General features: G+C 35.0%; 2 pseudogenes; both read left to right on the top strand.

Moving 5' to 3' along the window:
- The first annotated feature begins 3430 nt into the window (after positions 1 to 3430).
- On the top strand, positions 3431 to 15726 carry LOC125145526 (annotated as a pseudogene).
- Positions 15727 to 15899: 173 nt separating this feature from the next.
- On the top strand, positions 15900 to 24894 carry LOC113658749 (annotated as a pseudogene).
- Positions 24895 to 25547: the final 653 nt, after the last annotated feature.

The following is a 25547-nucleotide window of genomic DNA, read 5'->3' as shown; positions in this document are numbered from 1 at the left end:
TCACCAATGACACGACTGTGGTGGGTCTCATCAGCAAGAATGACGAGTCTGCATACAGGGAGGGAGATCATGAAGAGCACCAAACTTCTGTGTTCATCTAGCAGAGAACTTCACCTGGTCATTCAACACCAGCTCCATCACCAAGAAAGCCCTTCAGCTTCTCTACTTCCTACGAAGGCTGAGAAAGACACATCCCCCACTATCTCAGGGACCTGCTGCTATGAAATTGTGTTCATTATAGATTTACTGCACGCAATATTGTTGAACATTCAGTATTTACCACTGTAAATTCCACTCGCCCATCCTTGTGCATGCAAAGACATAGTGGGGATAATAAAATAAAATAGCCCCCCGGTATGACAGCAGAACCATTAATCATGCATAGTGTTAATATGCTCACTTACATGTTTTGAAAAATATAAATAAATAAATAAATAAATAAATAAATAAATAAATAAATAAATAAATAAATAAATAAATAAAAATAATGAGAGAGATAAAGAGGAGAAAAATAAAAAACAACACGAATACATGATGGAGATTTATAATGTAATACTGGTACAACAAACAATAGGTTGCAGCTAGGTAGGGTCAGGGCTGGAGGAGGTAGTTTAAATCGCAGCTGCAGCGATGCACTAGAAAGCAGCTCGAGAATGAGAATTTTAAAAGGTCAGAAGTTATGGAAGTAACAACTGATTATCAGCTGATGCATGCTTGACGACGTGGCCTGCCTGAACTAACGCAATGCTTGATATAAGGTTGAAATGACAATAAAAACTTCTTGACTTGACTTGAATATGTTTTGTAAATGTACTGCTTTCACTTTCGCTGTGAAATAACATCCTTTCAGAATAAGGCAAGGAAAGTAAGATATAGAACACTACATCCTGGAGGTATTTCCATCTGGTTTTAAAACACTGCATATGCACGATGCTGGTGACTTTATGATTCTCATCCTACTAGACTTACTGTAACTGCTGCTTTTGACACAGTCGACCACTACATTTTAATATCTCGTCTAGATCAACTTGTGGGTATTCGTGGCCCTGTTTTAGGTCCTATTTAACAAAAATAACTTTTTCTGTGGGACTTGCTGGTTTCCTATGGGGTTCCACAGGGCTTGGTTCTGGGGCCATTACTTTTTCACTTTATTTGCTTCCCCTGGGATCATATTTCACATCTTCTTGCATTGAACTTCCTTCATTTTAAGGTTAATGTAACCTTTTCATCACCAGGCATGTTATAATAAGTATATAATAATACTATTCGTATTATTATATGCCTAATGGTTAGAGAGTCTGACTCGTAACCCGAAGGTTGTGGGTTCGAGTCTCGGGCCGGCCACGACTGAGGTGCCCTTGAGCAAGGCCGAAGTATTATTATTATTATTATTATTATTATTATTATTATTATTATTATTATTATAAGAATGTTTGCATAACACCTGATATTCCCAAACTTTCTATCAAATTGCTAGGATTTTCTCTTGTTGCTCAGCACATTCAATACAGAATGATAGGAACTATTTGTACCCTGATATTCCCTGTCTAAATCTGGCCTTTTTGTTGCTATAAAGGAGCAAGTGACTATGAGACTCAGACACCAATTCCAGGTAAACATTGATTAAAAGAGAATATTGACTATTCGTCTGTATCTTTAACTCCTGTTGTGATAAAGTGTTTAGAGAAATATATGGTACCCATTTTCATTTGCTTACATACATGGCAGACACTTACTGTATGTTTTTGACACATCACAGAGTGCATGCACACCTGGTATTTATTGATTTTAGCTCAACATCTTTATCCACATTTATATTTCATATGTAACAGCTTAAATTAGAGAAAACGTTTGAACGTTGTCTTACAGGAACTGTGCACAATTCTGTTTGGAAGGTGCAGTATTGCTCAGTGGGCAATACTGTTTGAGCTGTGTAAGGCTTTGACTATGCAATACACTTGGGACCATACAGTATAATTACTGTAATATTGTAGCTATACTATACTCTGTGCAAATTTGATGAAAATGAGCATTAATGATAGCACTACAAAATACTTTTTGGTGGGCAAAACTACTAGGATTGCATATGTATATGTACAGTATTTATTTTCTTTTTTGTTTGTTTGTTTGTTTGTTTGTTTGTTTGTATCATAAACTTTACCTGACTTCATTTTATTATTTTGACACACAAATAAGTATTTACCTATAACCAAAGTTTTAGGTACGTCACAGTGGAGGCAAGCTGTATTATATTCATAAATACCTTACTTCATTTAAAATTATAGTCAAATTGGAAAATAATAGTGACTTTATCAAATGTATACACCAGAATTCTATCACTTCTGAATTTACACAGCAATACTTTTTGCCAGTAACAGTAATAATGAACTGTTGATAAGCAATTAATAGATTAGAAATTAAATTCATCAATGATCATTTCATGCAACTTATACATTAAAGTTAATTATTAATTCCATACACAGAATTCTTCTAAGTAAAAGTCTTAACATTAATAATGAAAAACCTGGTCAGATGATATAGTCAGTAAATCAGCTGTGTTGTTGCCAAGTTTGATACTTAATGGGTGTTGTCACTTTTATCAACACAAGCATATGAGCACAAAGAAAACAAAAACATTTGTGAATCCAGTTTCTGATCAGGATTATCAGAAAAAGAAAGAAGAAAAGAAACTAATAGACATCTGGTCACGGTCATCAAAGATTCCCCAATCAGCTTGCATCTATTTCAGATTTGATGAAGTGTTTGAATATTTATCCAGAATGAGGTATAAATAAACTGAGATGTTCTTTTTATTTTATTGTGTATTTACTCTCAGACTTGCCATTTCTCTGAATTTTTTTTGTTTTGTTTTTTGGTAACTAAAGTGTTTTTCTATGCACTTTTATGAATTCTATTTTGTCAGTTAATTTATTTGAATGAATATACAATAAAACAAACTTTTATTTTGTACAGTGACAGGATAGGAATACATGGCCTTTGCATTCAGCACAACTAGCTCAAATTCAGCTAACCTTGTACTTTTATTATCATATTTGTGTTGACAAATTTCATGAATTTATATCCAAAATGTGGCCCTTTTAAAAAAGCTGAGCTCTTACTTTCATTTTATTGTGTATTTTCTTTAAGACTTGCCAGTTTTCTGACACATGTCTGAAATTAAGGCTTAAAGAGAAAGAAAAAAGAAATTGAACTGAGAAATCACAGATAAAGATTTTGTGAATGTAGTGAAATGTACAGCATGTGCTAGAAGAAATGCCAAAATTTAAAAGTGTAATATTTATCAAATACACAAGCAGGGTTGGGAAGCAGGATCCAATGATACCCTTGCTCTAGAAAGCAGATGTGTAAGATATATTAATATGTATCTATGTCCAAGCTAAATAAAAATTATTATTGTCACTCTAGTCCACCGAAACAAGGATTCAGCTTCAAAGCAAACAAATGGCTACAGAAAATTACAAGGTGAGTTTTTCTTTGCATACATTGGTGCATACAGTGCACTTAAACTTTCTGATAATTAGTTCATGAGATGATTATTAGATTATTAGTTTGGCCTATAAAAACATTTCACATAACATTAATAAATTATTGAAAAAGGATGCCCATGTGTCCAATACATTATCTAAGTTAGAATGTCAGCGGCGCAGGGATAAAAGACCCAAATGCAGGATAGCGTAAAATTATGAGAAGACAGATGACAAGGATTCCGCTCTGCAATAGGCATAAGAGGCGGGGAGGAAGAGACAAGGGCGGGGCAGACACGTGACACAGAACAGAAACAAAACACGAGGCCAAAGTCCGAGCATGGATCCTGACAGAGAAATGCTAGTTATGTACTGTATCTAAAAATTGAACTTTGTCTATGAACCCTTAATAACGAAATAATCATGTGCTGGTTCGCTGAGGGAGTTTTGGGGAATAATTCCAGTATAATGGATCTTTCTGGAAGTTAATTTTTTCTGTATTCAGTATGAACCCTGCCACCCCTCTGTTCAGTGGCAACAGAACACATAACATGTTATTCAGGTGCTGAACATCATCAAAGTGTTTTTGTAGGGATTCCGAAGTGATAACATTGTTTTACAGATCAAATATGCCAAAGAAATTGGTTCATCCAACTGGTCAAATATCATCTCCTCTCAGAAGAACGTTTTGTCGTCATTATGTTGTTTTTATGGAAGCTTTGTGAATTAAAATTATCACTGAATTATTTATTTTCTGGATTACATAATTATATAGTGTATTGAGAAAAAAACAGACACATTTATATTACATTAAATTCTTCATGCACTCAACTCACTTCACATAAAAATATTTGAACTCTGTAAAATCACAGGGTATTAAAAATAATTCTTGTCTGTCATCACTCCTCATGCATTATGACATGGGTTGCTTATTGTCTCTTCCACATGCTGCACACTCAGCTGTACATCAGAAAATCTATGATTTTTTTTGAATACCTTCATAACATTAGAATGAAATATTTCACATTTCTGGTGATGAGATCTATGAACAGTACTAAATATAACATTAATAGGATTGACACTGATAGATGTTGCTAGGGGAGAAATGAATTGCGGACAATTTTTTTTGTATCACAGATCTTCAATGACTCTGTCCATGGCCATATCAGGCTGCATCCCCTGCTGGTTAAAATCATTGACACACCAGAGTTTCAGCGTCTGAGAAATATCAAGCAGCTAGGAGGCGGCTATTTTGTTTTTCCAGGAGCTTCTCACAACCGCTTTGAACATTCCATCGGGTAAAACTGTCATACTTTCATACTAACAGTAAACTATTTTAGGTGAAGATTGTGGTAGCTGATTTTGATGATGGTAAGTGATCATTCATATTCTGATTATTTCTATAAAGATTATGGACCAGGAGAGCTGATGAGAGAGAGAAAGAAAGAGAGAAAGAAAGAAAGAAAGAAAGAAAGAAAGAAAGAAAGAAAGAAAGAATATAATTAGCTATCTATTGCTATGCAGTCATATACAGCATTCATTTTTTTCAAGGCAAGCCTTTCTTTGAATGAAAACAATGATAAAATACCAATTTGAATAAATAAATAAATAAATAAATATACAAACAAACACGCAAACAGTTGGTCCTTTGAATCTTTTTACTAATAAACTGCAGATTTAATTGCTGCTGAAAAATCATTATATACTGTAATGTCCTGCAATATTTATACCACATCATGATGAGGTAACAATACAACATTTGACTTTCCTTTACAGTGTGGCTCATCTAGCAGGAGAACTTGTGCGGAGTCTGAGAGCTCATGGAGAGGAGATAACTGATCAAGATGAACTCTGTATTCAGATTGCAAGATTGTGTCATGACCTGGGTGAGTTATTCCTTGTGTATTATATGGCTATTATTAAACTGGCTTGGGGAATAACACAATCCAAATAAAATACATCAAATATCTATTTATTTATTATTTACCCACATTGAAACTTTCCACAATTTGTAGTGTTACACCCGGGACATGAAATGTATATAAATGCCCTCAATCAACACAAACTATTATGAATTGTAAAAATATTTACAAGTAAAAAAAATAAAAGTAGCAAGTAGAAACATTTAACAAGAATCCTAAACATAAACACTTGATATTAAGCAAACAAAGGCACGAGCTGTGAAACACACAACATCCTCACAATATAGTGACAAGAGTGATAGCTTAAGAAAGAAACATACAAAAACCAGGACTTATGCTTATCATTAGGACATGGGATGTAGACACATGGCATGCTGAGGGTGATGGGTAGTTCAGTGTCAATTCCCACATCATTATCACACTGATAATTATTCAAACCTGTTTCTACTCTTTTCAAATGAAGGTCATGGCCCTTCATGAAGGAGGCAAAGCCAGAATTAAATTGGAAGGTAAATAGTTAAAAATCTGTACAATCGATAATTGCCTTTTTTTAGTGTCCTATATATTTCCTTTTTTTCTTGAATCTAAACCCATTTCAATTGTGAGTAAATAAATGTGTGCAAATAATTACAGTATAACTGAAGAGAAAAATCGCTGAACAATCATATAAAGTAATACTTTTAATTATTTTTAGCTGTCACACATCTTATTTCTTTGTTTCTGTTCTCATGGAGTAGCATGAACAAGCATCAATCAAAATGTTTGAACAACTGATCAATAACAGAATGAATGGCGAAACAATTGAGGAAATCATGGTTGGATGTGGACTTGATGAACAAGACATTATGTTTATCGAGGAGCTCATCTTGCCCAAATCCACCTACTGAGAGGAACAATCAACTGCCAATGCAACATGCAGATCCAAATGTAATAATAATAATAATAAATAGATTAATATGTAAACAGACAACAGGAAAAATAATATATAGGTATATAATGTGTATAGTTTATACTATATTGTATCTTATTTAATGCAGTGGCGCTACAAAGGAAGACCAAAAGAGAAGTCCTACTTGTATGAGATTGTGGCCAATAAAATCACAGGTATTGATGTCGACAAAATGGATTATTTCAGTAGGTGAGTCGTGATGTGCTGGCATTCAGTGTTTATAGTCTTATTTTGTTCAAAGTACAATTTCCAAATGACAGTAGGGAAATGTATTGTATATGCTGCATATTTATTTTTCCTTTAATAGAGATTGCCTCCATCTGGGAATGAAAAGCAACTTCTCCCATGAGCGCTACATGAAATTTGCATGAGTTTGCACCACTGAGAACAACGAAAAGAAGATCTGCATGAGAGATAAGGTGAGCTTATAATATGAAATAATGTGGGAATTATGTAAGCTACAATCACCTTTAATTAAAAACTCTTTCTTTCAGGAAGCACTGAATATGTACGAACTCTTTCACGTTCGCTACCTGCTCCACCAAAACGCCTACCAACACAGGGTTTCAAAAGCAATTGAAAGGATGTGAGTTCACCAGTAAAATCAGGTCAAAGTACATCACATGCAATTTAAGCAATGGTGTTTAGCTATAGGACACTGTATGATGCTTAAATCACTCAGAATGAAATAAGGTGCTTGTGTAATGAAGATAAACACCCCTCCTCTACCCACGTCTTTTTTCCAGGATTATTGATGCACTTTTGGCAGCTGAACATGCAGACTTTAAGCTGGATGGCAAGAAAATCTCTGAGACTGTATCTGACATGAGTACATACCTGAAACTCACAGGTTCCCATTTAAAATACTTTGTTGCCCTGAATCACACACACACACACACACACACACACACACACAAACTAATGTGGGGTGAGTTTCCCATTAACAAAGAATCTTAGAAAATAACAGACCTAAAGAAGGGTGCATGTTAAGTAGGATTCCTGTATCTGAGTGTTTCCCAAAAGCCATCATGTTCAGAGATTTTAAATTTACATTTACATTTACAGCATTTGGCAGACGCCCTTATCCAGAGCGACGTACATAAGTGCTTAAATCTCTAACACTGAATACATTAATGCTGGTTCACTAGGTTACATACTTAAGATACCATGAGTTTAAAACATATGTTCAAAGTTACAATGAAAGTTTTTTTTTTTTTTTTAATGCAAAGGATAAGGAAAGAAGTGCTAGTTGAAGTGCTTCCTGAATAAGTAGGTCTTCAACCGCCGCTTGAAAATAGCCAGTGACTCGGCTGTCCGGACCTCTATGGGAAGTTCATTCCACCACCTTGGTGCCAGTACAGAGAAGAGTCTTGTAGTATACTTGCCTCTTACCCTGAGAGATGGTGGAACCAGTCGAGCAGTGCTGGTAGATCGGAGGTTACGGGGTGCAGTGCGAGGAATGATGAGGGCTTTGAGGTAAGAGGGGGCTGGTCCATTTTTGGCTTTGTAGGCCAGCATCAGTGTTTTGAACCGGATGCGTGCAGCTACCGGAAGCCAGTGGAGGGATCGCAGTAGCGGGGTGGTATGCGAGAACTTTGGCAGGTTGAAAACAAGCCGGGCAGCTGCATTTTGGATCATTTGCAGAGGACGGATTGCGTTCATAGGTAGACCTGCCAGCAGTGCATTGCAGTAATCCAGTCTAGAAATGACAAGAGACTGAACAAGTACCTGGGCAGTCTGTGTGGACAAAAATGGCCGAATCCTTCTAATGTTGTAGAGAAGAAACCGACATGAGCGAGTCACATTTGCAACATGAGAGGAAAAGGACAGTTGATTGTCCATGGTTACCCCAAGGTTGCGAGCTGTGGCTGAAGGGGAGATCAGATCGTTGTGCAAGGATATAGCAAGATCGTGACCTGGGGATGAATCACCTGGGATGAACAGCAGTTCAGTTTTGCTCGGATTGAGCTTTAACTGATGAGCAGTCATCCATGATGAAATTTCTGCCAGACATGCTGAGATCCGGTCAGAAGCTGTGGCATCTGAGGGTGGGAAAGAGAAGATAAGTTGTGTATCATCAGCATAGCAGTGGTAAGAGAACCCATGTGATGAAATAACTTCACCAAGAGAGTGAGTATACAAGGAGAAAAGAAGAGGACCAAGTACTGAGCCCTGTGGGACGCCAGTGGAGAGTCTGCGTGGAGCAGATGTCACTCCCCTCCATGTTACTTGATATGAGCGTCCTTCCAGGTAGGAGGCAAACCATTCCCAAGCTGATCCGCAAATCCCAAGACTCTTGAGGGAGGATAAGAGAGTCTTGTGGTTGGCCGTATCAAACGCTGCTGAAAGGTCAAGGAGGATAAGGACGGATGATAGTTTGGCTGATATAGCAGTATGTAGCTTCTCAGAGACATCCAAAAGGGCTGTCTCTGTAGAGTGAGCTGCTTTAAAGCCAGACTGTTTGGGATCTTGGAGGTTGTTCTGTGAGAGATAGACAGACAGTTGATTATAGACAATGCGTTCAAGAATTTTTGAAAGAAATGAGAGAAGTGATACCGGTCTGTAGTTACTGATGTCTGATGGATCCAGAGCAGGTTTCTTTAGGATGGGAATAACCCTTGCTCTCTTGAAAGTAGTTGGTACCTGACCAGATGCTATGGATCTATTGACGATAGTGGAAATGAAGGGCAAGAGGTCTTGTGAGATGGTCTGGAGCATAGTGGTAGGGAGTGGATCCAGTGGGCAGGTGGTAGGATTGCAGGACTGGATGAGTTGTAAAATCTCTTCTGCTGACACAGTTGAAAAATGTGACAACGAAGGTGTAGGGGAATCCATACTCTGAGATGTAAGTGCAGTCGGGGCTGAAGTGAAGGTCCGGCAGATTTCCTCAATCTTCTCCTGGTAGAAAGAAGCAAAGTCTTCTGCAGTCAGGGAGGATGAAGAAGGTGGAGCCGGGGGGTTGAGCAGAGAAGAGATGATGTTGTGGAATTTCCGAGGGTCATGTGAGGAAGCTTCAAGCTTTTCCTTGTAGAAGGAAGTCTTGGCAGAAGTCACATCTGAGGAGAACTTGACAAGAAGTGTTCTGTAAAAATCAAGATCTGCATCAAGTTGTGATTTCTTCCACTTTCTCTCTGATGATCTTAGCTCTCTTCGATTGTTGCGCAGCACATCTGAAAGCCAAGGAGCAGAAGAAGAAGTTTTCTTGGGTTTAGTGAACATAGGGCAGAGGGAGTCCATAGTTGAGGAAAGAGATGAGAGGAAAGTATCTGTGGCTGAGTCTAAGGGTAGTGAGGAAAAAGACTTAGTATCAGGAAGGGAAGAAAGAGTGCCAGAAGCTACAGATGAAGGTGAGACAGAGTGAAGGTTGCGGCGAGTAAGAGCAAGGGGGTGAGAGGTAGTTTTAGGTAAGATAGGTAGAGTGATGGTGAAGGATACCAGGTGATGATCAGAGACGTGGAGTGGGGTAGCAGTCACATCTGTAGCTGGAGAAGGACGGGTGAAAACCAGGTCCAGGACATTGCCTCCTTTGTGTGTGGGGATGTAGCTGTTGAGTGTGAGGGAGAAAGAGTCGAGAAGAGACAGGAGGGAAGAAGAATGTAGCTTGTCAGAGGGGAGGTTGAAGTCACCAAGCACTGTCAGGGGGGAGCTATCGGAAGGGAAAGCACTAAGCAGTGAGTCCATTTCTTCCAGGAAGTTTCCTAGGGGACCAGGAGGGCGGTAGACAACAATGATAACAAGGTTGATAGGAGAGGTAACTGAAATGGCATGAAATTCAAAAGAAGAGATGGTTAAATTAGAGAAGAGTAGAGGTGTAAAGCACCATTTCTTTGACAACAATAAACCTGTGCCACCACCCCTGCCTGTTTCTCGTGGTGAGTGAGAGAAAGCATAGGCAGAGGATAAAGCAGCTGGTGTAGCAGTGTTCTGTGGGGATATCCAGGTTTCTGTTAGAGCAAGAAAATCAAAGGAGTAATGGGAAGTTAAAGCAGAGATAAAATCAGCTTTCTTTACCGCAGACTGACAATTCCAGAGCCCACCTACCACTACTGTTTGAGACTTACACAACAGAGGAGGGTAGATGAGGTTATTGGGATTGTGACCTCTGCTTTGTGGATGAGAGCGTCTGCGAGAGTAGGCCTTGAGTACAGAGATGGGTTTAAGGCACATATTTGTAGTCAAACAAGAGTGAGAATTGAGGTATGGTAGAATATATCAAGACAGTACTAGACACTAATGTTAGAGAGAGAGAGAGCTACTAACAAACCGCTACAGACGCTAGCGTCTGTAGCGGAGAACCTTCAATTTAAATAGGTAAGCCCTGCCCCCAATTCACACCTTAAGGGAGACTGAAACTACTCCTGATTAATCAGCTGAGAGAACAACAAAAACCAACACTATAAAAATCAACAATGCTATAGAATATAACACGATTCAAATCACACTACTCTAGAACAAAGTGAGTTAAGCAGATAGTATACAAAAGACAGGAACCTACTTTACCAGAAGACAATATAATCAAATGTAGAGAGTTAAAGCACACAGTTAAATTCAGCAGTTAAAGCACACAGTTAAAGCCAATTCATTGGTTTGTGCTATATGCCAAAGAGTGTTTGGTTTAAAATAAAAAAAGGATATGAAATAGGAGTTTAAAGATAGGACCTCCGATTTTTGAGAAATGCGAGTCGGGCCGGAAAATCAAAAATCAAAACAAACGTGTAGCCAATGAGCAGAAAGGGACAGGTCTTGTCAATATGGGCAGAGAGAGTGTTCAGTGCTCATGTGTGACATTAGCAGAAAGCAGTTTTAACATTGACATGGAGGATAAAAACAAAGAAAGAAAGCAAAGAAAGGCTTACGATAAGGCAAGAAGAACGACCCGTGTTAATATAGGATCAGGTTTCCAGCGCTGGAGCGAACTGAATTAGCAGGAAGTTGGCCGTATATTCACAGATTTGAGTTTCCCGAGTCAATAACTCCTGAGCTAAACGCTGTTACTACACAAATAACACCTCTTTTCTATCGTAGTAATGTAGAGGGGAAGGTTTTTTAAATTAGGGGTAATTAAAAAATCTTGACCCCTTTATTTCCAACACTCTGACAAAGTTAGTAGCACAGCAGTTATCCTCATACCTACATAAAAACATGTAGTGTAATGAAGTGTATCAGTCTGGATATAGGCCTCATCACAGCATAGAGACTGATCTGGTAGTAAATTGCCTTTTACCGGGATTGTGTCTCCTTCCTGGTGGCATTAGAGAAGATTTTGACTTTACTGGTCATATTAATCTCCTTGATAAGCTATAAAATTTGATTGGTTTTTAAAAATTCAGGTCTTATTTGTCTGATCAATTTCAGATTGTAGATGTAAATGGTTACTTCACAATGCATACCAAGGTAAAGTTTGGTGTTCCACAAGGTTCTCTTTAGGGCCCACTGCATATATGCTACCTCTGTGTAAAATTCTTTGTAAACATGGTATTAGCTTCCACTGCTATGTTGATGACATACAATTCTGCAAAGATTTACTTACATATTTAATAGTGGAGCAATTTGTACAAACATACACATTTATTTGACCACAGTTTCACATTAACAACACTGCATGGGGTGTGTAGTTGAATGTGAATGTGCCCATGCCATTGCAACCACATCTATAGGTGTGTTTGGAATTATTAAAATTTGAAATTGCCACATCAAGTCTACATTGGGAGACAATCCAAAAACATATATTTACTCTATTCTGTAAAGATGTTCAGAAGGCTTAATGGTAATTAGCTAGAATTTCATTAATTAATAGAATAATTAGTCTGTGAAGTTTCAGATTTCCAGAATTTTAACAATCATGAAAGTGTCCATGGGCCAAATAGTGATGAGGTCTTGAGGTCTTTTAGGGTTTCTGGTCCCATGCCACAGAAGTATCTTATCAGAGTGATCATGCTGACCTCTGTCCACCATCAAGAGCGAAGCAGCGACAATGGGCAATATTTGGGTTGTTTTTAATCTCATATTTTATAAATTGTTTTTTTTTTAGAAGATGGAATTAATATTTGTAATGTTTATCTAAAACATTCAACTCAAGAAAAGCACATGGACACTGGATACAGGTTTCTCATCTAAACTCACACATTTTGTTTTATTCATTTCCATGAACTGTAAATGGATGTGAGAATTTTGAGTCTGTTTTCTTTTCAAGGAATGAATTTTTTTTTTAATTCATTTTATCTCCTGAATGAAAAGAAGGAATTCTTGCTCTCATTTTGACATCTATGTAAGCCTTACTATTATCTTGCTTCACTTTAACATACTTCATAATGGCAGAATCTTGTGAAGTTTGTGTAGGAAGGATTTGCGCATTTGTCACTCTCTCACCATTTTGAAAGGAGTTTTGTTAGTAGTTGCATGAGGTGTTGCTCTGTAGATAAGTAGAAATGCAGTTACTTCCTGGGTACATGGCATGAGTAGCTGCACAGCAGTTTGTATGCAATTCTTGAGGACTCATTGAAACGTTTGACAGCAACATTTGCTTGAGCATGAATACAGAATAAAAGTCGAGGGAAATGCAATCAATGTCATACACATGAAAACTAGGCAAAATTAAATGGCTTGGGATGTAACATGAGAAAACTATGTGAAGGAAGCAGCGTTCATTGAATTTAAATCCATGTTAAAAAACACACCTCTTTTCCTGTGCTTTTAATTGTTGGTAATTTGTACGTGTTCTTTTATATTTATGTTCTTTCTTTTTTTCCTTTTCTTTTACCTCTATGTACAGTACAGCACTTTGGCCAGCTCAGGTGGATTTTAAATGTGCTTTATAAATAAAATTGAATTGAATTGAATTGAATGTTATAGTCCCCTGCAAAGCTACTGGAATTTTAAAGCCAATTCATTTGTTTGTGCTATATACCAAACACTCTTTGGCATTTGTGAATGTTGTGAAATTGGGTGGTCTGATACAAAATTTTCTGTTTTGTTTAACACGTTCAACTTTTATTTCCTGGTATTTACATTTACACATGTTAAACAAAACAGAAAATTTTGTATCAGACCACCCAATTTCACAACATTCACAAATTTCATGACATGGAATTTTATGGGCAACTCAACTGGCCATTAGACATCCATAACACTTAACATGATTTATGATTTTTTTAAGCCAACTTAAAACAACTTGGGTTTGTTTATAGCCAAGGATAAATAAACAATTTCTGTGTTAATATTCATATTTCTTTCCAGATCTTCTACATTCAGCATGAAATATTTTATGAATTCAAGGTCATGCTGATCTATATAAATAGACTTGACCTATGCCGAATCAGGGATGACTACAAAATGTTTGTCATTGAAGCAAGAAGGATATCCTGAATGTATTCATGCCAGTACAACCACACCTATGGGTGTCTGTGGAATGATTATCATGCAGAAGTAACATTTCGAGTGTACACTGGGAACCAATCAGAAATTATACTATATTATTTACTATTCTTCGTGAAGATGTTCAAACAGCCTGATAGTCATTAGGTAGAACTTAATTCCAAACAACATATCATAGTTTTAATATAATAATTAGCCTGTGACGTTTTAGATTTTCAGATCTACATATGGTTAAATTGACAATAAAAGCTTCTTAAATGTTGACTTAACTTGATTTGCTCCTGATAGGCCAGCAGCATTTCACCTTGTTGAGAGATGAGGGCATGGAGCTGTGAAACATCCACTGGGATCCAATTGAGGTGAAGTATTCCACATTGAATGCAGAGAATGCAAAGCTACTGGAATTTTAAAGCCAATTAATTTGTTTGTGCTATATGGCAAAGAGTGTTTGGTTTAAAATCAAAAGAAAGAAATCGGAGTTTAAGTTTTAAAAGTTCAACTTTTATTTCCTGGTATTTACATTTACATGTGTTAAACAGAATATAGAAAATGTTGTGTCAGACCACCCAATTTCACAACATTCACAAATTTCATGACATGGAATTTTATGGGCAACTCAACTGGCCATTAGACATCCATAACACTTACCATGAGTTATGATTTTTTTAAAGTCAACAGAACAACTTGGGTTTGTTTATAGCCTGAATGTGTCCATGCCAGTACAACCACATCTCTGGGTGTGTGTGTGTTGAATGATTATCATGCAGAAGTAACATTTCCAGTGTACACTTGGAACCAATCCAAAAATATATATTTTATCTTCTCTGTGAAGATGTTCAAACAGTTTGATAGTCATTAGATAGATCTTAGTTCCAAACAACATATCATAGTTTTAATATAATAATTAGCCATGTACCATAAGTGAACTGAGAGTTTATCCTTCTGGAGATGTGGGCCCGATTCCTATGTTTGACAGATGTTATAGTCAACTGCAAAGCTACTGGAATTTTAAAGCCAATTCATTTGTTTGTGCTATATGCCAAAGAGTGTTTGGTTTAAAATCAAAAGAAGGAAATAGGAGTTTAAGTTTCAAAAATTCTACTTTTATTTCCTGGTATTTACATTTACACGTGTTAAACAAGACATTGTATCAGACCACCCTATTTCACAACATTCACAAATTTCATGACATGGAATTTTATGTGCAACTCAACTGGCCATTAGACATTCATAACACTTACCATGTGTTATGATTTTTTTTTAGAATAGTTTATGATTTCAAGGTCATGCTGTTCTATATAAATAGACTTGACCTTTGCCGAAGCAAGGATGACATCAGAATGTTCGTCATTGAAGCAGGAAGTACAACCTGAATGTGTCTTTGGCAGTACAACCACATCTCTGGGTGTGTGTGGAATGATTAGATTAAATTTTAGATTTTCAGAATTAAAATTAGCAGAATTTCAAAACAAAAACAAAACAAAAGATAAAATAAATAAACATGAACTTGACCCCATTATTTTCAGTGTTCTAGGAAAGTTTGTAGCACAACAGTTATGCTAAAACCTACATAGGAGTAACATTCATGAAGGGTCTCAGTCAGGTTTAGGACTCAACATAGCACACAGACAGCGTTTGTTAAAATGGCAAATGATCTTCTACTGGCCTTTGATTTAGGTTGTGTCTCCTTGCTGGCTTTGACTCTAAGCATACTCATCTCTAAAAATGTTGTCTAATTTAAATATGGTATTAGCTTCCACTGTTAGGCTGATGACAGTTTTACTGAGCATTACTTACATAGTTAATAGTGTAGCAATATGTACCATCACACACATATCTGGTTACAATTGTACAAGAAAAATGGTGTGCGTAGTTGCATGGTGTGCGTAGTTTCTTGTTTCTCATTGTATTTTATAGCACCTTGTATTTTTTTCTTTTTTTTATCTACTCAAAAATTATAAATTTACTGTGTCTATGCCAGTACAACCACATCTAGGGGTGTACGTGGTATTATTAACATGTGAAAGTACCACATCAAGTGTACACTGGGAACGGATACAAAAATAAATATTTACTTTTTTAGTATAATAATTAACACCCAAAAAAGGTGTGTCCATAGTTTGTTGATTCATAACTGCATTCATTAGAATGTATATAAATACACACACACAAACACACACACACACACCAGTCTGCTGTGTGGAATTCAGAGGATCGTGGGAGAAAGGTAAGCAAATCATTACAGTATGACTACAAAAATAGTGTTCACTTCTTTACAATTGTTTTAATCATTTTTAATGATACAAAAATGTATTGTTTATTTTGTCTTTATGTTATACTTCAGTAATAAATTAAATGAATAGTAAAATATGTTTTATACCTTAATGTTTTTGACAAATGAATACATTTCACTGCAATTAATGTTAAAGTGTTTTTCTATGGACTTAATGAATTCTATTTTGTCAGTTAATTTATTTGAATGAATATACAATAAAAAAACTTTTATTTTATACAGTGACAGGATTTGAACACACGATCTTTGCATTCCTTTGCACACAATTTTTATTATTATCATATTTGTGTTGACAAATTTCATGAATTTATATCCAAAATGAGGCCCTTTAAAAAAAACTGAGCTCTTACTTTCATTTTATTGTGTATTTTCTTTAAGACTTGCCAGTTTTCTGACACAAGAAATTAAGGCTTAAAGAGAAAGAAAAAATTTAATTGAACTGAGAAATCACAGATAAAGATTTTGTGAATGTAGTGAAATGTACAGCATGTGCTAGAAGAAATGCCAAAATTTAAAAGTGTAATATTTATCAAATACACAAGCAGGGTTGGGAAGCAGGATCCAATGATACCCTGGCACTAGAAAGCATATGTGTAAGATATATTAATATGTATCTATGTCCAAGCTAAACAAGAATTATTGTTGTCACTCTAGTCCACTGAAACAAACTGAGCTGTTCTTTTTATTTTATTGTGTATTTACTCTCAGACTTGCCATTTCTTTGAAAAAAAAAACAACTGTAAATGTAAATCATAGTAAAAGTCTTGTTAACATTAATAATGAAAAACCTGGTCAGATGACATGGTCAGTAAATCAAGTAAAATGGTCAGTAAATCAGCTGTGTTGTGAGTAAGTTTGGTACTTTGTCAACACAAGCATATGAGCACATCTTGCACATGCTCAATTTGTGTGAATTATAAAAAATATTAACCTTAATTTTGTTCCCTTTTTTAATCCACTGACACAAGGCTTCAGGTTCAGGGCAAATATGGCTACAGGAACAAGTGAGGTAAGTTTTAGAATTGCTTACATTGTGTTTTTATTAGTAATGTTATGTTATGATCAACATGTTACTTCTGTTGTTATCATATTTGTATTGACAGATTTGATGAAGTGTTTGAATTTATACCCAGAATGAGATATAAATAAACTGAGCTGTCCTTTTCATTTTATTGTGTATTTCCTCTCAGACTTGCCATTTCTCTGAAATGAGAAATTAAGCTTTGAAGTGAAAGGAAAAAACTGTAATAAGCATTAGTTAAGCACGAGTAAATACAAGCAACACCCTTAATTGTTTGTATTATATTGATAAATACCTTACTTCATTTAAAATTATATTGTCAAATTGGAAAATAATAGTGACTTTAACAAATTTATACACCAGAATTCTATCACTTCTGAATTTATACTCCAATACTTTTTGCCAGTAACAGTAATAATGAACTGTTGATAAGCAATTAATAGATTAGAAATTAAAGCTCATTCATTCATCAATGATCATTTCATGCAACTTATACATTAAAGTTAATTATTAATTCCATACACCCAATTTTTCTAAGTAAAAGTCTTAACATTAATAATGAAAAACCTGGTCAGATGACATGGTCAGTAAATCAGCTGTGTTGTTGCCAAGTTTGATACTTAATGGGTGCTATCACTTTTATCAACACAAGCATATGAGCACAAAGAAAACAAAAACATTTGTGAATCCAGGTTCTGATCAGGATTATCAGAAAAAGAAAGAAGAAAAGAAACTAATAAACATCTGGTCACGGTCATCAAAGATTCCCCAATTAGCTTGTATCTATTTCAGATTTGATGAAGTGTTTGAATATTTATCCAGAATGAGGTATAAATAAACTGAGATGTTCTTTTTATTTTATTGTGTATTTACTCTCAGACTTGCCATTTCTCTGATTTTTTTTTTGTTTTCTTTTTTGGTAACTAAAGTGTTTTTCTATGCACTTAATGAATTCTATTTTGTCAGTTAATTTATTTGAATGAATATACAATAAAACAAACTTTTATTTTGTACAGTGACAGGATAGGAACACATGGCCTTTGCATTCAGCACAACTAGCTCAAATTCAGCTAACCTTGACTTTTATTATCATATTTGTGTTGACAAATTTCATGAATTTATATCCAAAATGTGTCCCTTTTAAAAAAAACTGAGCTCTTACTTTCATTTTATTGTGTATTTTCTTTAAGACTTGCCAGTTTTCTGACACATGTCTGAAATTAAGGCTTAAAGAGAAAGAAAAAGAAATTGAACTGAGAAATCACAGATAAAGATTTTGTGAATGTAGTGAAATGTACAGCATGTGCTAGAAGAAATGCCAAAATTTAAAAGTGTAATATTTATCAAATACACAAGCAGTGTTGGGAAGCAGGATCCAATGATACCCTTGCTCTAGAAAGCAGATGTGTAAGATATATTAATATGTATCTATGTCCAAGCTAAATAAGAATTATTATTGTCACTCTAGTCCACCGAAACAAGTATTCAGCTTGAAAGCAAACAAATGGCTACAGAAAATTACAAGGTGAGTTTTTCTTTGCATACATTGGTGCATACAGTGCACTTTCTGATAATTAGTTCATGAGATGATTATTAGATTATTAGTTTGGCCTATAAAAACATTTCACATAACATCAATAAATTATTGAAAAAGGATGCCCATGTGTCCAATACATTATCTAAGTTAGAATGTCAGCTGCGCGGTGATAAAAGACCCAAATGAAGGATAGCGTAAAAGTACGAGACGAAAGATGACAAGGATTCCGCTCTGCAATAGGCAACGCGGCACGGTTAAATACACCACACAATTAACGCATAAGGAACAGGTGTGCAGAGGCATGAAGGAAGAGACAAGGGCGGGGCAGACACGTGACACAGAACAGAAACAAAACACGAGACCAAAGTCCGGGCTGGATCCTGACAGAGAAATGCTAGTTATGTATCTAACAATTGAACTCTGTCTATGAACCCTTTATAACGAAATAATCATGTGCTGGTTCACTGAAGGAGTTTTGAGGAATTAATTCCAGCATAGTGGAACTTTCTGGAAGTTCATTTTTTCTGTATTCAGTATGAACCCTGCCACATGTCTATTTAGTGTCAACAGAACACATAACATGTTATTCAGGTGCTGAACATCACCAAAGTGCTTTTTGTAGGGATTCCAAAGTGATAACATTGTTTTTCAGATCAAATATGCCAAAGAAATTGGTTCATCCAACTGGTCAATATCATCTCCTCTCAGAAGAACGTTTGATGATTTGTCATCAATATGTTGTTTTCATGGAAGCTTTGTGAATTAAAATTATCACTGAATTATTTATTTTCTGGATTATATAATTAATTTTTTTGTATCACAGATCTTCAATGACTCTGTCCATGGCCATATCAGGCTGCATCCCCTGCTGGTTAAAATCATTGACACACCAGAGTTTCAGCGTCTGAGAAATATCAAGCAGCTAGGAGGCGGCTATTTTGTTTTTCCAGGAGCTTCTCACAACCGCTTTGAGCATTCCATCGGGTAAAACTGTCATACTTTCATACTAACAGTAAATTATTTTAGTAGCTGATTTTGATGATGGTAAGTGATCATTCATATTCTGATTATTTCTATAAAGATTATGGACCAGGAGAGCTGATGAGAGAGAGAGAGAGAGAGAGAGAGAGAGAGAGAGAGAGAGAGAGAGAGAGAGAGAGAGAGAGAGAGAGAGAGAGAGAGAGAGAGAGAGAAAGAAAGAAAGAAAGAAAGAAAGAAAGAAAGAAAGAAAGAAAGAAAGAAAGAATATAATTAGCTATCTATTGCTATGCAGTCATATACAGCATTCATTTTTTTCAAGGCAAGCCTTTCTTTGAATGAAAACAATGATAAAATATCAATTTGAATAAATAAATAAATATATATATATATATATATATATATATATATATATATATATATATATATATATATATATATATATATAAACACACAAACAGTTGGTCCTTTGAGTCTTTTTACTAATAAACTGCAGATTAAATTGCTGCTGAAAAATCATTATGTAATGTCTTGCAATATTTATACCACATCATGATGAGGTAACAATACAACATTTTACTTTCATTCACAGTGTGGCTCATCTAGCAGGAGAACTTGTGCGGAGTCTGAGAGGTCATGGAGAGGAGATAACTAAACAAGATGAACTCTGTGTTCAGATTGCAGGATTGTGTCATGACCTGGGTGAGTTATTCCCTGTGTATTATATGGCTATTATTAAACTGGCTTGGGGAATAACACAATCCAAATAAAATACATCAAATATCTATTATTTAATATTTACCCATATTGAAACTTTCCACAGTTTGTAGTGTTACACCCAGGACATGAAATGTATATAAATGCCCTCAATCAACACAAACTATTATGAATTGTAAAAATATTTACAAATAAAAAAATAAAAGTAGCAAGTAGAAACATTTAACAAGAATCCTAAACATAAACACTAGATATGAAGCAAACAAAGGCATGAGCTGTGAAACACACAACACAATATCCTCACAATATAGTGACAAGAGTGATAGCTTAAGAAAGAAATATACAGAAACCAGAAACTTATGCTTATCTTTAGGACATGGGATGTAGACACATGGCATGCTGAGGGTGATGGGTAGTTCAGTGTCAATTCCCACATCATTATCACACTGATAATTATTCAAACCCTTTTCTACTTTTTTCAAATGAAGGTCATGGCCCTTTCTCTCATGTATTTGAGACCTTCATGAAGGAGGCAAAGCCAGAATTAAATTGGAAGGTAAATAGTTAAAAATCTGTACAATCGATAATTGCCTTTTGTTAGTGTCCTATATATTTCCTTTTTTTTCTTGAATCTAAACCCATTTTAATTGTGGGTAAATAAATGTGTGCAAATAATTATAACTGAAGAGAAAAATCGCTGAACAATCATATAAAGTAATACTTTTAATTATTTTTAGCTGTCACACATCTTATTTCTTTGTTTCTGTTCTCATGGAGTAGCATGAAAAAGCATCAATCGAAATGTTTGAACAACTGATCAACAAAAAGAATGGCAAAACAATTAAGGAAATCATGGTTGGATATGGACTTGATGATCAAGATATTGTGTTTATCAAGGAGCTCATCTTTGACCCAAATCCACCTACTGAGGTGAGCAATCAACTGCCAATGCAACATGCAGATCCACATGTAATAATAATAATAATAATAATAATAATAATAATAATAATAATAATAATAATAATAATAATAATAATAATAATAAATAGATTAATATGTAAACAGAAAACAGGAAAAATAATATATAGTTATATAATGTGTATAGTTTATACTATATTGTATCTTATTTAATGCAGTGGTGCTACAAAGGAAGACCAAAGGAGAAGTCCTACTTGTATGAGATTGTGGCCAATAAAATCACAGGTATTGATGTCGACAAAATGGATTATTTCAGTAGGTGAGTCATGATGTGCTGGCATTCAGTGTTTATAGTCTTATTTTGTTCAAAGTACAATTTCCAAATGACAGTAGGGAAATGTATTGTATATGCTGCATATTTATTTTGCCTTTAATAGAGATTGCCTCCATCTGGGAATGAAAAGCAACTTCTCCCATGAGCGCTACATGAAGTTTGCACGAGTTTGCACCACTGAGAACAACGAAAAGAAGATCTGCATGAGAGATAAGGTGAGCTTATGATATGAAATAATGTGGGAATCATGTAAGCTACAATCACCTTTAATTAAAAACTTTTTTCTTTTTCTTTCAGGAAGCACTGAATATGTACGAACTCTTTCACGTTTGCTACCTGCTCCACCAAAACGCCTACCAAGGTTACAAAAGCAATTGAAAGGATGTGAGTTCACCAGTAAAATCAGGTCAAAGTACATCACATGCAATTTAAGCAATGGTGTTTAGCTATAGGACACTGTATGATGCTTAAATCACTCAGAATGAAATAAGGTGCTTGTGTAATGAAGATAAACACCCCTCCTCTACCCACGTCTTTTTTCCAGGATTATTGATGCACTTTTGGCAGCTGAACATGCAGACTTTAAGCTGGATGGCAAGAAAATCTCTGAGACTGTATCTGACATGAGTACATACCTGAAACTCACAGGTTCCCATTTAAAATACTTTGTTGCCCTGAATCACACACACACACACACACACACACACACACACACACACACACACACACACACACACACACACACACACACACACACACACAAACACACACAAACTAATGTGGAGTGAGTTTCCCATTAACAAAGAATCTTAGAAAATAACAGACCTAAAGAAGGGTGCATGTTAAGTAGGATTCCTGTATCTGAGTGTTTCCCAAAAGCCATCATGTTCAGAGATTTTAAATTCAGTCTGAAGATAAATTTAACAAACAACTCTGCAACTTAAACTTTGGAAACATCAGCAGTTTGTCAAATTTATAAACACAAATAATTAATAATTCACAAGAAAATTCCCTACTGAAAAGTTTACTAGATCGCACCAGATATAGTAGTGTAGTGGTTAACGTTGCTGCTGCACAGCTTCAATATCTTGGGATTGATCCTTAGCTTGATTGAATATATAGAATTTAATCTTAATCCATAATTTTATTATAGTTTGATCAAATCCTTTTTTCTGATCATAAACTTAATGCAATTCAATTCATTCACATGGCTGCTCTGATCATGTGATTAATATTCAATGTGACTTTAAATAACCAATAAGAAAGTAGACACCAAATTAACATTATAAAGAGGCCCAATAGTAGGACTCAGAAACACTTAAACAAAACAAATGCACATAAAATCACACCAAAAGTTCTACTACTTTTAAAGTTATATTCTAGTGAACAATAATATAGGAAAAAAAATTATAGAGTTCATTAAACCATTTTTTCAAAAAGTAGGAAGATATAAAACATTAATAAACCAATCTTAAGAGAAGAAAAAAATAATAACATAGATACAGAAGGAAATAGACAAGTGTCAGGTTAAAAGTTTCACGTTGTACTTTATTTTTTTATCTGTTCTGTTTTTCGTTCTGTTTAACAGATAACATTCTTGATTATATTAAGCATGCAACACAAAATGCAAATAAGCTCATTGAGAAAATTGAGAGACGGGATCTTTACAGATTTGTTGGTGGCAAACTATACAAAAAGAAATCAAACATCACTGATATGAAAGAGGTAAGTTACATTTATGTTTACTTTATTGCAAATATTAAAATAACATTACAAAGCTTAACAGCATTGTCATTGTGCAGTCTTTCTAAATATATTCTGTTTTTTCCTTGTTCTGTCTTTTTTTTTTTTACAATTCTAAATCTTTAACTTACAAACATTTTAAAGAGTTTTATTGAATGGGGGGGATTTTATCTACTGTGTGTGTGCGTGTGTGTGTGTGTGTGTGTGTGTGTGTGTGTGTGTGTGTGTGTGTGTGTGTGTGTGTGTGTGTGTGTGTGTGTGTGTGTGTGTGTGTGTGTGTGTGTGTGTGTCTCAGACACTGCAAAAGTGTCTAAAACTGAGCAAGTTCACACAATGCTCCGAAGAAGACTTCAGAGTCACAGTGAGTGGAACAGAAAACCCATAATATTTTTCAATGGGCTGTGGTTTTGGGTTTTAGGTTTTAAAGCCTGATGAAAAATATCAGGCCATGATGCTACTTGTGACTTTCTTTAATGTCAAGTAATGTAGCAAAATATGGCTTTAGTTTTCAGAAATGTCAGCGATTGTATTACAAGCTATGTAATACCATTTTTAAAAGGTTTTTTTTAAAAAGGTTTTTGCACATTTAGCAAGAGAATGTAAATGATAATATAATATAATGAAATCCAATATACTGAATGTACAAAGTTGTTACAATAGGTAGCATTTTAAATGAGAGCAATGTAAGAGAATTAAAATATAATATTCATTTAGAATTTAAACTGCATGTATATTCAACATGATGTTAACTACTATGTTGCTTTGTTCGTGGAAAACTGTTTTTTTTTTGACACCACATTAAATGAATTAATCAGAATTAGTCACAAATTATCTGAATTTACAGCTTCACCACAACACAAGTAATAATTTGTTGCCACATTACTACCTGTTCATGACTGCTGCTGAATGATTAATCACTTTGGTACCATCTATTTCAGGTAATTAACTTTGATTACGGGCAGAAAGAGAAAAATCCCATAGATTCTCTGTGGTTCTACAGAAGAGACAATGTCTTGAAAGCCATAATGCTGAGGGAGGATGAGGTAGTTATTTGCTTTTTAACTGTTATCTTATTATTTTAAATTTTTTTATAAATCTTAGATGACTTCTATAAAAATGGTACTGCAATGTGCAAGCATTTTTATGGTATAGATTACTTTATGGCTAGAGAAGCATTTTCATCTGCAATCTGAGTGTTCATTTTAATGTATCTCCCTAGGTCTCTTACATTAAGCCAACATGCTTTCAGGAAACCAAGGTCTTTCTGTTCTACACGAAAAGCTCTGCGTATGGCCTAAATGATAAGCAGCTTGCCGGGTTATGGAAACTAATAGAGAAAGAAGAAAATACCAGTAAGAAAAGAAAGTACCAGTAACACAACTGAATAAGAATTTAAAAGCACTAGATTGTGTGTGTGTTCAGGTGATCGGAGTTTTCCTATATTTAATCAATATTTTTTTACGTACTTTTCACTCACAAGATTACTTTCTTTGCAAATGATCAGGCAAATGATTAGGCCACAGGTGGATGGATTATCCTTAAAACGTGAAAGAAATTTGTGCACAAGAGCCAGGAAAGTTTGGATTACAGACACTGCTAATAGTGTAGTAGTATGTACAAAAAAGACACAATTTTCACAAAATAAAAGTGCTAAAAATGTTTACAGGAAAAATAAAAGTAGGAATAATGTGTCCTTTACATACTGATCTTTATTTTTACCATAAGCATAGGTTTGAATTAAAGATATTATTGATTTATGTAGGTCTTTTTTTACACTTTGCTTAAACCTGGGTTCTTCTCATTCTAAACCCGGATTTACCCCCAGGTAGAGAAATGTTTTAGTTTGATATCAAAAAATATTTGGTCAACTATGTGACTTTTTTTTTCACCTATGTTAGTGATATGTTTAAAAATGATGATTGAAACCACTCATGCAAATATGGTTACAATAAAAACACTACCTATAATCATCTTATTATCTTAATGGTGGATTGTCCTAAAAATGCCTTTTGCTGTTTTCAAAATGTAACTATAGGTCCCTTCAATATACATGATGGAAGGATGCAGCTGTATAAATAAACATTAATTTTTAGAGGGTGTTATGGGGATTCAGAAAATGTATTCAATAAAAACATGTTCAATTATATACGTGTCACAGATTCCTCCATGTTGTGTGGATTCTATACATTAGATACTGTAATGGTGCAAACTGGCTTCATTTCATCATAAAAAGCATATCATATCACCATCCAGGCTTGCTCTGTAATTAACACTGC

This window comes from Tachysurus fulvidraco, chromosome 9 (assembly GCF_022655615.1).
Source record: "Tachysurus fulvidraco isolate hzauxx_2018 chromosome 9, HZAU_PFXX_2.0, whole genome shotgun sequence".
Taxonomy (NCBI): Eukaryota; Metazoa; Chordata; class Actinopteri; order Siluriformes; family Bagridae; genus Tachysurus; species Tachysurus fulvidraco.
Note: the sequence above shows the minus strand (reverse complement) of the source record. Positions and strands in the feature narration are given on the sequence as shown.